The sequence below is a fragment of the Arvicanthis niloticus genome, chromosome 16, assembly GCF_011762505.2.
Source record: "Arvicanthis niloticus isolate mArvNil1 chromosome 16, mArvNil1.pat.X, whole genome shotgun sequence".
In the NCBI taxonomy this organism is placed as follows: Eukaryota; Metazoa; Chordata; class Mammalia; order Rodentia; family Muridae; genus Arvicanthis; species Arvicanthis niloticus.
Genome location: NC_047673.1, coordinates 62,669,103 through 62,685,032, shown reverse-complemented (window position 1 = coordinate 62,685,032; position 15,930 = coordinate 62,669,103). Strand labels below are relative to the sequence as shown.

Here is a 15,930-nt window from a genome sequence, read left to right as displayed (position 1 = left end):
CCGCCCCGCCCACGCCTCGCCCCGCCTCCGGCCGTCGCCTAGGCCAGACTTCGACCCTGACGGTGGCTCCGCCTCTGGCCGCAGGCTGGGCAAACTGGCGGCACCTGGGCTCCTCTACCCCCACCCACCCACTCGCTCAGAGGGCACCCCGCCCTGTACCTGCCAGCCTTTCCGGGAGAATGGGGTGCTTGCAGGGCCTCTGGGGATGGATGATGGGGTGACTCTGGTTACACACTTAGAATCCAGTTGGGTGATGTGGGCCACTGAGTCCTGGCAGCAAACCCTGCTGATTTATGTGGCCATGGCCTGACCCAGAATTTCCTGGACGTGAAGCGGACCCAAAGGGGCTTCAGGGTCCTGGAAGATCACTGGAAACCTGTTGTAATACCGGGTCAGAAGGCAAAGCGAAAGGGAAGTTGGTTAGCCGTCCAGACTTCCTAGCTGGAAGATCCTTATTCAACTCAACCCCTTCAACCTCACTTTTCCCCCGCGCCACTTACGGAACAGAGATTGTAAACACTCAAGGAGTTAGGGCGATTATTGACTGAGATCGTGCACATACTTTTGTTGCACATGGTAACTATGGGGGTGTTTTGTTTTTGAGTTAAACTGCTTTCTACCAGTTGGAGTCTTCAATGAGAAGAGATGAACACACCTCTTTTCTGGGAAGGGTGGAGCTAGCCTGGAGGTAGGGAAAAGGAAGAGAAGCCTCTTCCCAAAGCAGTGTCTCCTGAGGTGAAAAAGGCGGAGAGTGGGGTGGGGCTAGAATGAGGAGAAGGGCTGGCTCAGCCAGTAAAACCAAGGCTGTGGAAGTGGCCATTCGTAGGAAGTGGGCTAGAACACGTCTAGATCCTTCACCTCCATACCCTACTTGACTCTCTCACCCCTGCTCCCTCGCTTACTGCTCCCTATTGAGAAAACTGAGGCACAGACAGGAAAAGTGACCCAGCCCAGCGCTGACTTCCTATTCTCAGAGGAAGTATTCGTGGGGCTGCCAGTGGAAGCCACATTCAGTGACCACAGAGAAACACTGACAGCGTTTGGGAATCTATGGGGAAGTCAGAACTCCAACCTTGGCGGCTCAAGACTGCCTAGCAAGAGGCTAAGGGACATGCTGCTTGTCACCTGGATATATTTCAGCCTGGTTTCTTCACACTCTCTAGAAGCCATGTTAATCTATGTGAAAACTGCAAGCTACAGGGAAACTTCGGGAGAAGGGATTCTCCCTTTAGCTGCAAGTTGACTGGATTGAATGCCTTCCTGGAACTGGTTTGAAAGTCAGTTATCATCATCATTATCATCATCGCAATGGTTACACAATAACACCACCACCACCCGTAGACATCCTTTCTAAACTTTACAGATTATTTTACAAGACAGTCATTTAACACACGAGAGACCTGAACTTTAAAAGCAGTTACGTGTCTTGCCCAAGGCCACACAGATTTTAAGGTAACTGAAGTGTTTCTTTAAAGCTCAGGTCTGGTGTGCACACCTTTAGTCCTAGCTCACAGGAGGCAGAGGCAGATGGATCTCTATGACTTCCAGGCCAGCCAAGGCTACATAGTGAGATCCTTTCTCAAAACAACCAAAAGAGCAAAACAAAACAGAGCCACTAAGCCTCAGGCCTGAGGGTCCCCATTTTCTCGTACCCCACTGCTTACTCTGTTCAGGGCGAAAACTCATTCATGCAGCAGACACTGAACGGGCCAGGCCTTATGCTGGATTTAAGTAGTGCCCTAGTCAGCAAGGCTTTCAAGGTCCTCAACTCTCAGGGATATCCTGCGTGTGCTGAATATACAAGTAAGTCAGCACTCGGTATAAGCATTATGGGATGGAGTGGGAGGAGCGCTCTTCCAGGAGCTTACCATGTAGTTTGGGACAAAGGGACACCCATGCCAGTACACAGGGTTTACAGGGCTGGGCTAGGAGAATACTTACACGCCCCTCCCAAATCTGTGCAGTCCAGCAGTGGCCAGCAGAGGGAGCCCAAAGTCCAGGACTGATTCACTCCTAAGATGCTTATGTAACTGGGAAAGTTGGGGGAAGGGAGTAAACGCCAGTCACGAGGCACACCACACGCAGGCACATGGCCCCACTGAACCAAGGGACTTCACACAGAAAGGTGTTGCGCACACACCCAGCAGGGCAACGCTCAAACGCATGCACACGCGGCAAAGGAGGGCACCCGCACTCATCACAGACTTATGCAGTATCGAGACTGGTGTCCTGGGGTGGGGTGTGCCAAAAAGGAAGAGAGCTTTCCAGACAGTCTCGAGGTTAGACTGAAGCGTGGATAGAGAGGAGGCCTGAGACTGTAGAGATGTGGACACTGTAGTGACCACCCAGTGGTCACTACATCATCACAACAAATTCCCACCCACAGTTCCATGTACTGCCACGTGTGGGCAGACGTCAGTCACCCGTCTTGTCCCATATGGTTATTTAATTCATTCTGCCACCAGATGGCATGTGCATGAAACATCTAGGTTACAGTTAGGTGTCGTGAGTGTCGTTAGAGGTAATGAAGACCCAAGGTCGGCCTGAAACAATTATAATTTGGCTGAAATGTCATATGCTATAGTCACAACTAAGGGGACAATGCCCCTCAGAGAGACGCATGTTCAAAGACAACATGGCTGAGGTGACATTTCTGTCCGGGCAGGCTCTGTTACAGGATCTGATTTACTTTTCCCCAGAACCTGTGAGGTTAGCGCTTATCTCTATAGAAACCCGAGGCATGGAGACTTGCTGTCCAGTGTTGGCTTTTTTGGAGTCCAAATTCAGATTTGAACTAGGATCCTATAGCCTGTTGCATTGTAAAAGCAAATATCACAGAAAAAAAAAGAGAAAAGAAACATAAGTTCAGCACGCGCACACACATGTAGGCTATAGAGACAGATAGTGCTGAAACAAACTGACAAGCACACCAGCCACTAAGGTAATGAGAAAATGACACAAACACACACATAGTCTCTCTCTCTCTCTCTCTCTCTCTCTCTCTCTCTCTCTCTCCTAAGGATTATACACAAGAATACCTTGTGTTCGAGTGTGTTTACAAAGCCTTGACCTACACTACACTGATGAGCCGTACCTTCCCACCCTCCCCAAAGGGAAAGTTCTCTCTGCTGAATTGTTGAGAGGTTACAGAAAGGGTCAGAGTCAAAAGAAGAGAAAAACCCTACTCATCACCTGGACCACAAATTCACGCAGGAATGAAGCAGGTGCATAAGCAAACACAAACATGCATTATACACACCCAGACACAGTCCCACAAAATGGCCCCCCAAGCACATAAGCACAGTCCACCATTTCACTGCTTTTTTCTCCCCTGAGCAAGGCGTGTGCAGCCTTATACTGTCCTCTACCCCTCTCTCTCTCTCTCTCTCTCTCTCTCTCTCTCTCTCCCTCCCTCCCTCCCTCCCTCCCTCCCTCCCTCCCTCTCTCTCTCTCTCTCTCTCTCTCTCTCTCTCTCTGTGCCCTGGTCCCTCCTCTTGCCCTGACAGAGTTTACACTTCTAGTTCTCAAGCCCGGTGCCAAGAAGGCAGCACAGTTGTACAAGAATAGAGGAGCCACTATGCTGCTTGGGCCTTGACATGACCTGGTTCTGACCCACTGAGTGGGCCTAGCCATTGCTTAACCCAGAAAGAGCGCCAGCTGCTGCCCACTTTGGAATGCCACACATGGATCCCTCGAAGCTGGAATTCCCCTCAGCTTTCTTCCCTGCCAAATCCTGTGTCCATCACTCCTATGGTGTAGGTATCTGGGCTCCACCCCCGAGGCTCCCTGTTCTTGTGCTCTGTCCCCAGCCGGCTGATAGGGAACCACTGGTTCAGAATCCCATCTGGAGCGTATCAAAAAGCAAAAGCAGGCCTCACTCTCACTCTCTGTGAGATCCTGAGCAAAGTAGACAGCAATGAAGTCAGGAAATAGCAGTCCAGTAGACAGAGGTCTGTGGCCTGGGTGTTAGTTGAGCCTCAGGGGCAAGAGGTGGTTAGCACCAGGTGACTGCCTCTGAGTCACCAGGTTGAGCAAGAGGCAAATTTGAAGAACAGGTCATTTACCCGTTTGTCTGCCTCTAGCTGAGTGAGGTGAGGAACAACGGCTGACGGTTGACTGGCTGACAGTTGACTGAAAGGCTGCTTTGTGCTGGGCGCTGTGTACACACTACATTGCTCATTCAGTCCTCACCACAGCCTTGGAAGCTAAGAGCTGTGCTTACCTCTGTGTTAGAGCCAGGAAACAGGCATGGAAACCTTGTGCAATTTACCCAAGTTTGCATAGCAAGTAAACAGGCGCGCTCACAGGCAAAAGCAAACTGACATCAGAGCTTAAATGTTCTGAACCTGTCTCCCTCCTGTATAGTGACCTGCATACATTGTGTGTGTGTGTGTGTGTGTGTGTGTGTATGTGTGTGTGGTGTGTGTGTGGTGTGTGTGTGTGTGTGTGTATGTGTGTGTGGTGTGTGTGTGGTGTGTGTGTGTGTGTGTGTGTGTGTGTGTGTGGTGTGTGTGTGGTGTGTGTGTGTGTGTGTGTGTGTGGTGTGGTGTACAGTGTGATGTGATATGTGTGGGGTGTGTGTGTAAGATGTATGTGCAGTGTATGGAGTGGTGTGCGTGTGTGATCTAGGTACAGTGTGGGGTATGTGCAGTGTGGTGTGTGTGTGTGAGAGAGAGATGTATGTACAGTGTGTGGTGTGGTGTGTGTATGTGTGGTGTGTGTGTGATGTATGTGCAGTGTAGTGTGTGTGTGATGTATATGCAGTGTGCTGTGTGTGTGTGATGTATGTGCAGTGTAGTGTGTGTGATGTATTGCAGTGTGGTGTGTGTGATGTATGTGCAGTGTGGTGTGTGTGTGTGTGGTGTATGTGCAGTGTGGGTGTGATGTATTGCAGTGTGGTGTGTGTGTGTGATGTATGTGCAGTGTGGTGTGTGTGTGTGTGGTGTATGTGCAGTGTGGGTGTGATGTATTGCAGTGGTGTGTGTGTGTGGTGTATGTGCAGTGTGGTGTGTGTGTGTGATGTATGTGCAATGTGGTGTGTGTGTGATGCATGTGCAGTGTGTGTGATATATTGCAGTGTGTGGTGTGTGTGTGTGATGTATGTGCAGTGTGGTGTGTGTGTGTGTGATGCATGTGCAGTGTGGTGTGTGTGTGCAGTGTGTGGTGTGGTATGTGTATGTGTGAGAGAGATGTATGTACAGTGTGTGGTGTGTCTGTGTGTGATATATGTGCAGTGTGGTGTGTGATGTATGTGCAGTATATGGTATCTGGGTGTGTGTGATATATGTGCAGTGTGGTGTGTGTGTGTGATGTGTGTGCAGTATGGGGGGTGTGTGTGTGTGTGATGTATGTGCAGTGTGTAGTGTGTGTGATGTATGTGCAGTGTGGTGTGTGTGTGTGATGTATGTGCAGTGTGGTGTGTTTGTGTGTGTGAGATGTTTGTGATATATGTGCTGTTGTGTATGTAGCACACAGTAGGTGTTCTGTAACTGTTTCTTGAATGAACCAGTGCAGTACTAGAGCCCTGGATAAGAGGAAACAATGAGCACTGTATGCTGGGACTTTGAGGGAAAGAGCGAAACAAGAATAGGTTTCATGTACACATGCCAAAGACTCACTTCTGACTCTGCTGTCTCAGCCCCTCACAGCCTCCTATATGACAAATGAGTTTTGAGACCCAGCTCCAAAGCACCCCGAGATGGAAGGGCTTCTTTGTTCTCCCCTCTAACCAGAACAGAAGGCAGGGAGGTGTGGAGGGTGGTGTGGGATGCACGGCGCCCAGCCGGCTCAGCCAAGCTCCGATGCTCCTGCATCCCTACCTCCCTGGTCTCAGCTGAGCATCTTCTTCAGCCTCTTTCCCGTCAGTCCTTGCTTGTCCACTTGTCCACCTGGACTCTGGAGGAGGCCAGTACCCCTTGGCTATTCTGGCTGAAGAGTGGACAATTCCCTTTTTGCTTGGTCCAACTGAAACAAGGATGGAATTTTTCCAAAGGCTCTCTATTAGGAAAGTAACGGAAAAACAAAGCCAGAAATAAAAACTGCAAAAACAAAGAAACAGATGGAACAGTAGGGGGTGAAGACGCTGGCCATGGGAGCGACTGTGAGCTGAGTCCCGATGATAAGACATTCCCCAATACACACACACACACACACACACACACACACACACACACACACACTCACAACATCTGTCCTTGGCTCTTGGATGGCATTTTCCACACTGAACTGTATATACAGAGCTTGTTTCAATCCGCCTCCTTATTTTAACTGAGCTTCTCAAGGCCACTACCAATTCTAATTAGTCCTCCTCCTCCTCTCCCTCCTCCTCCTCTCCCTCCTCCTCCTCTCCCTCCTCCTCCTCTCCCTCCTCCTCCTCTCCCTCCTCCTCCTCTCCCTCCTCCTCCTCTCCCTCCTCTTGGTTCTTTTTTTTTTTCAAGACAGGGTTTCTCTGTGAAGCCCAGGCTGACCTGGAACTCAATCTATAGATCAGGCTGGCCTTGAATTCACAGAGATCTGCCTGCCTCTGCCTCCCAAGTGCTGGGACTAAGGTGTGCACCACCTACCACCCCACCATGATCAATTCTTTTTCTGCCTGGCAAGGCCCAGAAGTTCAAAGTTCAGCAGACATTTGCAGAGTGACTGCGCAAGGGAGTGAGCAGTGTGTATGTGTGTGTGTGTGTGTGTTTGTCGGGGCAGGGAGTGACTAGAGGAAATCAGTCTTTTCTCTCTGGTTACCCCATGGCCTCCATGGTGGACACTTCTGTTTCCTCTGATTCTGTCTCACCCTGACCACTTCCACCCACAAATGAAAATTTCTTATTTCAGAACTCAAACATCTGTCCCTCAAAAATCAAGCCACACTGCCTCCTAGGCAACCTAGTAAGGGCAGGCTCTGTGCTCCAAAGACGGAAGGTGCCGGAGACCACATCCAGTGAAAGAGAAACTGCATTTCTAGGACCTTGGAGATCAAGAATAAAATGTAATATCTATGGTCCTTGAGCATTTCTGTCCTGCATGCTGAGCTAGTGACTACATAAACAGGCTCGAACGTTTTGTCCAGTTAGTGGTCAGCCTGAGATTTATTTTCTAGGCATTCTGACTCCATTTGCAGACAAGAAACTGGTGTCTGGGGCATGACATGGGTATGGAGGTGTAACCCGGTGCCAGCCATGGTGACAGGGCTTATTAGGGTAAGGAGAACCGGCCACTCTACATTGGCACAGAGGATCTTACCTCTCCGTGTTCTTGGGATGAAGGGACCAAACAAAACAAACATAGTATTTATGGTCTGAGTAGGTGGGGCTGCTCTGTCAGGGTTAGACAGTAAGGCTTTGGGCAGGCCTGGCTCTCACAGTCAGGTGACACTCACCCTCTCACTGACTGTCCCTAACTTCAGTTCTACAAAGGGAACCAAGGCGGCACTGACCTCACTGTTTCCTGGTCATTGTCAGGAAGATAAATTATGGTGAACACTGTGGCACATGAGCAGTGGGGTAAGCCCAACAGACAGGAGAAGAGAGTCCTCCACACAGGGCCCCAACCCCATTCCCTCACACTCTCTCCTCAGTTACCCACTGCCTTCTTTTCCTTCTAATTCCAGAAGCAAGGGAAGACACCTTGCTTGAAAGAAGGTGGCCTGCTTCAGCCCCCAGCTTCTTCACCATATACCCTCGTCAGTGTGGGATAAGGAGATGTTTTCAGGCTTGACCTGTAGTTAAGATGGCTTCCTTAGTGGTCACACCAGTCACCTCAGAGGTGTCTGAGGTAGAAAAAAAAAAGTCTCATTTCCCTTTGTCATCTGAAACTTGGGTTTTAGAGTTCTTTGTTGGGCTCTTGTAAGGTTCCTTTCTCAACTCTAGGTCCTTGGCTTGGTCCAGCTGTCCCAATCTTTCTGGCTCCTCTACCTCATCATCTTCTAGGGCAGTGGTTCTCCACCTTCCTAATGCTGCAACCCTTTAGTGCAGTTCCTCATGTTGTGGGGACCCCCAACCATAAAATTATACTCCTTGCTACTTCACAACTGTAAAGTTGTTCTTGTTGTGAATCATAATGCAGACCTCTGACAGGAAGGCTATGTGACGTGAGACTTCCATGAAAAGGTCGTTCTAGCCCCAGGGGTTACAACCCACAGGTTGAGAACCTCTGGTCTAGGCCCATCTTTGGCCTAAGTATTGAACAAAGTTCTGCCTAAGCCTCTTGGCCATTTGTCTTCCAGATCCCCCACCTTGGTGACCTCTGCCTCAGTGGTCACTTCTATGCAGGTGACTTCCATAGCCCATGCTCACTGTGGAGCCCTTCCTGCAGCCTGACCATACCACCTCAGCCTCACCACATGACACAGTGATGTGAGAGCTGTTTTTTCCCAAGCAAATCCCTCCCTTCCCCATCTAACTTCATAACTGCACAACACCCCCACTCCTCAGGTCCTTCCTCCCTTACCCTGGCAAGCAACCAGCTACTGAATCCTAAATGCTCCTGCTCCTCCATCCCCACCTCCTTGCCTGCCACACCCTCTCCCTGATAGCTCCTATCTCTTCCTTCCAGCCACCACCTCACACCCATGCAGGCACACACCCTGTTCAATCAAAGGAGTCTACCCAGGGTACAATTTGAATGAGATTATTTCTCTCCTCAAAAACTTTAAATGTCTCCATATTGTTTATAGCAATATTTCTCAAACTTTCTTGGTGGTAAAAATACAGACTCCCACTCCCCACCCCCGCCCTCATGAATCAGAATCTTTGAGCAGGGCCTGATGTTCTGTATTTTTAACACGCATCCAGGTGACTTTTAGCATCACGGGTTTTTCTTTTTCTTTCTTTCTTTCTTTTTTTTTTTTTCTTCTTCTTAACGGAACGCTGGCATTTAGGATAATACTTAGTCTAGCATTTGAGGCTCTCTGTACCCACTTCCAGGATCGGCCTCACATTTTCCTCTGTATTTTGGATGCTGCTAAGCCAGACCGCTTCTATGTTTCAAGACCCAACTAAAAGGCCACCTCCTCCATGACGACCTTCCTGATTCTCCCAGCCGAGAATCATCTCTCTCATCTTGGAGCTGATACCACCCTTTAGTCTAACTATGTGTGATCAGCAGCCATTAGCACCTAGCTCACACAGCACTGTTGGCCCCTTTCTCTCCCCCTTTATCCTCTATGCTCTTTCTTGTTACCACTGCAGCCACTAGAACCAAATAGACACGGTCTGAGTCCCAGATCCCCCACTTGTGCCTCAGTTTCCCTATCTGTAAAACAGAGTTGAGATGAGGACTAAATTAACATGCATTGTCTTTAGTTTTGGAGTCTGGGGAATCCAATGTCAAGGTACCAACAGATGCCACATCTAGTGAGAACCTGTTCCTGGTTTGCACATAGCTACTGTGACTCCACCCCTCCACATGGCAACAAGCAGAGGGAGAGGAAACAGGCTATCCACATCTCTTCTCATAAGAGCACTAAGCTGCCTCTGGATGACACATGCTTGTAATCCTAGTATTCTGGCAGTCAGGGGGATAGTCCTGTAGGTTAGAAAAACCTACATAGGGAGACTCCAGTTCAACAAAAAACAGTAATAAGCTCATTATGTAGCCCCCATTGTGTGATTGTCTCCTGGGGATTCCCTAGCTCCTAATGCTCTCACACTGGAAGCTGAGATGTTAGCCTGTGACAAAGTGAGGCTTGGTATATTAATTCCTTTTTCTTTTACTCTGACAAAATGCCTGGTAGAAGCAACTTACTTTGGCTCATTGTGGAAGAGCTAGTCCATCATGGTGGGGAAAGCCTAGCAGGAGCAAGAGACAGTTGCTCACATTGTGTTCACAGTCAGGAAGCAGAGGGCGGTGAATCCTGGTGCTCCGCTCACATTCCCCACCCCCACCCCCCCCACCCCCGCCACCTGTGTAATGGTGCTGCCTGAATTTACAGTGAGTCTTCCCACTCTATGAATGCTCTCACGGGCATGCCCAGAAGCTTGTCTCCCAGGTGACTCTAGATCCTACCAAGTCGACAGTCACACACTTGGCATGCAGGACACAGCTAGTACTCATTCACCATTAGCTGTGATACACAAGAGACCCTGGCAACAGTCTGGCTCAACTCTGCCTGCCCATTGGATAGCTTTGGGAAATCCAGAAGCCTGGGCCTGATCTCAAACCAACGATCCTTGGGGTAAGTAAGGTCCAGGCCTGGCACATAAACATGAAGCTAGGATGAGAATCCTTCACTTAACAGTCAGTGGGAGCAGAGAACTTATTCAATTATTCTTGGTAAGTCCAGTAAGTTTCTGTATTGAAACCCTTCCTTCCCTCACAACTAGTCCAGCACAACTTCTAGCATGAAGGCCAGTCTCTGCTCTTGTGCTTGTGAGATGGGAGCATCCCCCCGAGTGGACCCGTGTGATCCATGTGCAGTGTGTGTGATGCCACGGGGCTGTAGACGTTGTAAGAAGATTAAGGAAATAGAGATATCTCGAAGGCTCAGCACCCACCCTGGGAAAGTAAGAGTCAAAGGCTGGGTTGGAGAGATTTGGAGACCAAAAGGAACGAAAGTGTGGGAACCATGGCTCTGGGTTATGGTGGTCTTTCCGGTAATGGCCCAGAATGGGGCATAGAATAAGACCTCAAAAAGCACAGGCTGAATGTCTCAGTGACTCCGTAGCGTCAGAAAGAGTGCACTCTGTTGATTATGCCACATTCCTATAGGGAAAAGATCCTGGACTTTAAGAGAAATTGAGGCAAAGAGGAAGCCAACCTCCCTAGAATTCTGAAAGTGCATTACATTGGAAGGAGGCCATGGCTCGGTGTGCAAGTGTTTACAGGGTGCCCTGTCCTAGTTGGGCGCACAGAATGCCAAAGGGACAAACAGACAAACAGAACTCTATGCTGGGTGAAGAAGAAGGGCATGGTAAGGGAAGAAGGAAGCAGGCAGGAAGGAGGAGGCTAGGGGCCAGGCCAGGCTGCCTCTTGATAGGGAGAATGGGAGGGCGGGGAGCTCTGGGCCAGTGGCTGGGTCAGATCGTCAGCCAAAGCAAACCTACCTCAGGGGGCTGGGGGACCATTCCTTCCCCACACAGATGGAATCAAAGGCAAACAGGAACCCTGCAGGGCCCAGCTGTGACCTCTGCCCCCAAACTCAGCAAGGTCCATTAACCCTCTCCTCCCCAATACTTTTCATATTTCCACAGTCCAAAAGATCCCTGGAAACAGCCTCACCTGTTATATGCTCCCTGAATACCAGCCAAGAGATGCCAGGTTTCCCAGTCCAAAGGATACCAGACGCTGCCCACCTCCCAGTAGCTCTGTGTAAAATATAGAGGTCATCTTTGCTAACAAGAAAACAAACAGGCCTTTCCTTGTTTCTATGCCAAAAGCTAAAGGGTCCAGACTCATTTTCTATCATCACACAAATTGAAGCAGACAATTGAAAGTTAGTTAGTACCTTACTAACAGACTGGGCAGGAGAAATTGCCCCCTTGTCTCTCCTGTCAGCCCAGAGTAAGAGCGGGCTATTGCTCCCCTGAGCTGGACATGAGTAAGAGGAAGTAACCCAGAGTTTGGGGAGCACCAGAAGTGAAAGGAGACCTCACAGGCTTTCCGGCACCCCTTGTCACCCGGGAGACAAATTAGGTGACAGCCTGTCCAAGGTCATACAAGTGGCTGGAGGGCTCACTGCGACCTGACTTTTAGGCAAGTGTCTGTCCACTGCACCAGTCCATGACCCTGACCCAGGGAAAGACAGGTGCCCCACTGAGCCTGAGACAGCAGACACGGAAATCTTTTCTTTTTAAATATCCTTAACACTTTCAAAAATGTGTTCAGGTAGGAACCCAACGTGGATCCAGGGAAGCAAGGAAAGCAAGAAGATTATGGGTCAGAGGCAGGAAGACCAGGAGGCTGCTTCTCGGTGCCTTTATCTTTCTCTTTTCCGAATTCTATACAATATATTTTGAATAATCAAAAAAGGAAAAGAAAGCCAGCTGGGGAAAAGATTAAAGATGGCAGACGGCAGGAGAGTCCGAGGAAAAGAACTTTTAGAAGCTACACAGAGTACACTGAACAGAGAGACCACAAAGCAGATAGAGGAAGAGATGAGAAGGAAATACACATAGTCCATGTATTCAGTGGGGGAAACTGAGGTAGTAGCGGACCTAAGACAGCTACATCTGTGACTTGGAGCCCAGTATTCCCACCACCAGGCCCCTACAGTCTGAAGGAATGGAGTGGAGAGTTAGGAAGAAAGGGGACACAGATTAAGGCCACCCTGGGCCTTCTAGACTCCCAACTAATTGTTCACCCCATGAATTTCTTTGAAAGAAAACAAATGTCACCCACACCTCAGAAGGCTCCAGAAGTCTGTCAGCCTAGACAAGACCACATCAGAAAGGAAGATGAGAGGTGTGGGGACCAGGAGAGACAGGACAGCCCAGGGGGCTGGCAGCAGGAGATGCAGGCAGAAGGGAAGGAGCAGAGGAGTCGGGTGAGGGGGCAGGGGTGGGGTGGGGGGGTGGAGGGAGGGACAGGGGAGTGATGGAGCCTCTCCCATCTCTTCCTTCCCACCCTCTGTTCCTCCTACTCTCTCTTTCATGATCTTGAAACAACCTTCAAGTCTGGGCTGGAGGCCCCAGGAGGCCAGTCACTTAGGAAACAAAACTGTTTCGTTTATGAGTCCATCTGCAGCTGAGCGCCCACCCTCCCCCTTACACACTCTCCCATGGACTCTCACGTACACCCACAGTAATGCACAGCTTTCCCTGTAGCACACGTGAATGCCTGCACACGGACACGTGCACACCACACACTCCTATGCAGACAACTAATTTGTAATAGATGGAGCACACATACAAGCAAGCACTGCCCTGTCCCCATCAATTTAAAGGGGGGATGGGGGACAGGCTCTCTCATCTTATCTGAGTTGGCTTCTCAGACTTGCTATGTAGCTTAGGGTGGAGTTGACATTCTGATCCCCCTGCCTCTACCTCCCACGGACTGGGATTATAAACATGTTCCACAACCGTCACGTTAGGGGTATTTGGGATAGAACCCAGGAAGTCACCACTTGCCTAGACGGAAGCTCCTTTGGAATTAGTACTTGGTACATTCCTACCCATGGGATCCCAGACACGATTGTCCCTTTCGGTCGGTAGTAACTAGCACTCCACCTTCTCGCTAATACATGTTCCTATCTCTCTTGGCCGCCTACCCTGTGTACACATCCTTACTTCCCCCATGTCTCTGCCAACGGAAAATGGCTCAGGCTTTTTCCATCTTGTCCCTTGTGACCTCTTTCTACTCCTGAGTTTTCTCTCAAGACCACTGCAGCCTTCCCACCTCCTGCTCTCAGGTCTTTCTGTTTTTCCCCCTTTGTTCTTTTCTTGAGTCAAATGAGTCCCCTTGTCTGGATCCCCAGTTAGCCAACCTGGGTACCAGCGATTAAAGGGCCGGATGTCTACCTCCACTGTGATCTGGAGTCTGAGCCAGATGCCCATACTTCCACGAAGGGAGTGGTCAGGGAGGTGTGGATAGGTGAGAAGCTGTAGAAGCTCTGCCTACTGTTGTTGCTTGCTGCCACTCAAGTACACAAGCAGAGCGCAGTGTCCTTGGGGCTGTGGTCACCCAAATGCAGGACATGGCAGGGAGCCCTAGCAGGCTTTGCAAGCAGAGGAAGGGCACAATCCTTTCCGTTACTGAGCCTGGCTACAGACAGCAGAACCAGGGCGTGGGAAGGACTGGACAATACTGGAAGGTGCCAGCAGGGGTGGAAGGAGGGGGGATGGACACAGGAACTCAGAGCCTTGTGTTTTTCTTCAGTCGAAACTTATATCTTGAAAACACTAAGGAGATGACTCAGGAACTCTAGCCCAGGCCGATAGATGCCATTTATACCCGCAAGGGACCATCTATTCACCCCTAAACCCCACAGCTCCAGTAGCCTTTGGGTAAATCTTCTAGAACCTTCTTCCCTAGCTTGACGTCTTCAGCTGTTCTCTGTGTCCTTGACATGATTTTCCAGTCTCATCTACTCCAGACCCAAGTCAGAGTCTGGAATGGACCACAGACCATGAGAAAATCCAAGCCTGCTTATTTAGCCCATCCTTCCTGCCTAGGCCCAGGAGGAAGCAGTAGGGGCAGGTAGGAGCTGACCCTCTGCTGCCTGTAATGGAAAAATCTCAGCTGCAGAGCCGGAGGTGGCCAGCTATTTAGGGAATTCAGATGTGAGCCCTGTGCTCTGAGAGTAGATTTCCTGGACAAGAGGTCCATAATCCCTCTACAGGGAGCTCCCTCCAAGGCCAGAGGGGGCTCAACCCAGCCAACCCAGCCAGCCCAGCCAGCGGGTACCTTAGGCCTCCTGCCAAAGCCCCATTCCCTCCCTCCTTCCCAGTCAGGGTTCTCAGACCTGCCCCTGCTCAGCGGGTGTCCACTCACTCCACCTCTGTGCCTAGAGAAATGGGGACACTGCAGGAGAACCTTGTCCTCCAACTGTCCCTGGTAAGTGGGGGCAGAAAATTTTCTTCTCTCTGTCCCCAACCCCTATTCTTCAGCTCTTCATCAAGTGAACTATGCCAGCGCCCTGAGAGCAGCTGGCTCTGTCATGAGTTATCTGCTCTCTTCCGTTATCCATTGAAAATACCTTCCCAGCTGGAGGTGAAGCCCCCTCTCTCTCCCCAGGTCCAACTTCCAGGACCTCCCATGTCATTATACAGTTCTCTCAGAGGGGAGTCTGCCTGTCCCCTTCCTCCCAGAAGGGACTGAGGAAGTCTTTGTTTCTTCTAGTCCAAGGCCTTGGTATCTGAAGTGATAATGACTTCCGTGCTCTCCTTAGAAATGCTACAGCTTCCAGCTTTGACTTCTCAGACCTTCACCAACCTCAGACTCAGACTTACCCAGAGCAGTGAGGGGGGAGGCACACACAGAATGGCAGAGATGCTACCAAACATCTGCTGTGCCCAGACCAGTGATGCCTTCCTGTCTCTTTCATATCTTCTGTCCTTCACCTCCCCAACTGCTTCTGTGTGCTGAGATTCTTGCTTGCCTTGAACACGGGGCTGCAGGTGTGTCCACCCTTTTAAAATTGTGTCACAATGTTGTCATTGATAACACTCACATCATCTACAAACACACACGGGACAACTATGCAATCACATTATTTAAAAAACAAAAACAAAAACAAAACTCACACTGGGCGGTAGTAGTGCGCTCCTTTAATCCCAGCAGAGGCAGGCAAATCTCTGAATTTTGAGGATAGCCTGATCTGTAGAGCGAGCTCCAGGACAGCCAAGGCTACACAGAGAAAACCTGTGTCAAAAAAAAAAAAATTGATATAAAGTTACAAAGTATCTCAATATTCGAAGTAAGTTCAGGATGTGTTGTGCCAAATTCACCTGGTGGGGGGGGAGGGTGCAGCCGGAGGGCAACAAGTTGGACATTCCTGGCTCAGCATCTCCAGGCTTTGGTCCCTGCAAGGAGCTTCAAATGCAAGAGTCTTCTGTATTCTAGTTCTAATTCTTTCTTGGTCACATCGTCCTTGCAGCCTCTACAGCAGACGGAGCAGGCAGTTGCTTGCTCTAGGAACTCGGATGTGAGCTTGGGGAGATTCTGTCTTATCCACTAAGATTGCTGAATCCGCATAGCCTTGCTCCCTCACCTGGAAATATAGGCAGTTAGTCCTACGACCCCTAGCCGGAGGCTCTTGAGGGGCCACTTCTCCTTTTGCCTCCTCCCCTCCCCATTCTGTTCCCCTTGCTTCTCTCTTGTTTGTAGCTGCCATGGGATGGGGAAATGGTGAGAGGAGCTGAGGGGGTGGGGGTGGGGTGGGGGGGACACACCAGGGACAAAACAGGACCATCAGCTGGGCCAGTTGCTAAAGGGGAGGGAGGGGAGGGGAGGAGTCCTCAGGGATCCAGTTTCAACAAACGTTTCTTTCCCCAGAAGGGGAAG

The 15,930-nt window shown here is 50.0% G+C and overlaps 1 long non-coding RNA gene across 1 annotated transcript; it reads right to left on the bottom strand.

Moving 5' to 3' along the window:
* Window positions 1-73: 73 nt before the first annotated feature.
* Window positions 74-15,769, bottom strand: LOC143434736 (uncharacterized). Its single transcript, XR_013104467.1, has 4 exons — window positions 15,375-15,769; window positions 15,171-15,288; window positions 14,877-15,055; window positions 74-376 (listed from the first exon to the last, which is right to left on the bottom strand). It is a non-coding gene; the product is annotated as an uncharacterized LOC143434736 (long non-coding RNA).
* Between the last annotated feature and the right edge of the window lie 161 nt (window positions 15,770-15,930).